Raw genomic sequence first — 1,433 nt, 5'->3', positions numbered from 1 at the left:
TGCTGTTGTTCCCAAACGCTTCCATTTTGTTATAATAGAGCTGACAGTTGACTGTGGAATATTTAGGAGCGAGGACATTTCACGACTGGATTTGTTGCACAGGTGGCATCCTATGACAGTTCCACGCTGGAATTCACTGAGCTCCTGAGAGCGGCCGATTCTTTCACAAATGTCTTGTTTCACAGTCTGCATGCCTGAGTGCTCGATTTTATACACCTGTGGCCAGGCCAAGGGATTAGGACACCTGATTCTGATCATTTGAATGAGTGAGCGAATACTTTTAGTAATATAGCGTATATACATAATCTATATACACATATACACAAAAATACACAGAATATAATATTGAAATATAATGGAATATTGATATACATATCTACATTATGTACTGTAGATACATACCTACAGTATAAATATTTACAGTATACAGTACATATCTACAGTATACATATCTACAGTATACAGTACATATCTACAGTATGTGCTGTAGATATTTTAAAAGGCACTTTCTTCATTACCCCTAACAGAAGATTGGAAATTAAGTATACAATGTAGTGTTATATAAAATTAACATTTTATATATTTGGTATTTCTGTTTTTTTAATATATATTATATATCTTTTTTATTATTAACTATTTACTACAAATATGTTGTATTTTTTTTCTCACTACACAGTTCATTCACTGAACTTTCTGAGTTATACTGGTCACAAAAACAAGGCCAAAAACATAATCTCCTTGGCAATAGTAATGAAAAGGAAGTGTTCGAGAGTTAAAGGAATTTGGTCCGAGTAAGCTTAACATTATAGTGACGATAAAGTGGCCCTACGTAGCTTACGAGCAGAGTTGGCCAGCTGCAAACGAAATAGACAGAGAGACAGCAAAACGGGTCAGGAAGAAGAGAGATGCTGCTGTGTGTGTGTGCGCACGCGCATGTGTGATAGGGCACAGATGTTCTGTGGGTTGATGATAAGTGCAGAGCAAAGAACTCTTTGATGTGTTGCTTAAAGGACAATGAAGTTTGCAAGTTTCTGTTTGACTGTCTTACCATTTGATGTATGATCAATGATACAAGTAGTAAAGAAACATCATGAATTTGACTTTTTTCTTCTTCATCCTGTGGATTTTATAACGTCTAGACTACGTATTAATAGAAATGACATGGTGACTGATCATAATCCAACATGTAATTTATGTATTTACTCTACCGAATGTGTTGTGGTCATAATATTAGGTTTGTTTTAAGAGGGAAAAAACTGTTTCTATATTTCTTTCTAAATCTATAAATTTCACTACTTTTACAGGATATGTAAAAAAGGGCTGAAGGTTTATTGTTGTTTTCTTGATTAAAAGTAAAGTGCACTTCAGAGAAAAAAATGTATTTTTTATTGTAGTGGTCATATCCATATATTATATTATATCCATATATATAC

The sequence above is a fragment of the Cynoglossus semilaevis genome, chromosome Z (genome assembly GCF_000523025.1).
Source record: "Cynoglossus semilaevis isolate Cse_v1.0 chromosome Z, Cse_v1.0, whole genome shotgun sequence".
In the NCBI taxonomy this organism is placed as follows: domain Eukaryota; kingdom Metazoa; phylum Chordata; class Actinopteri; order Pleuronectiformes; family Cynoglossidae; genus Cynoglossus; species Cynoglossus semilaevis.
This window is presented reverse-complemented; position numbering follows the sequence as displayed.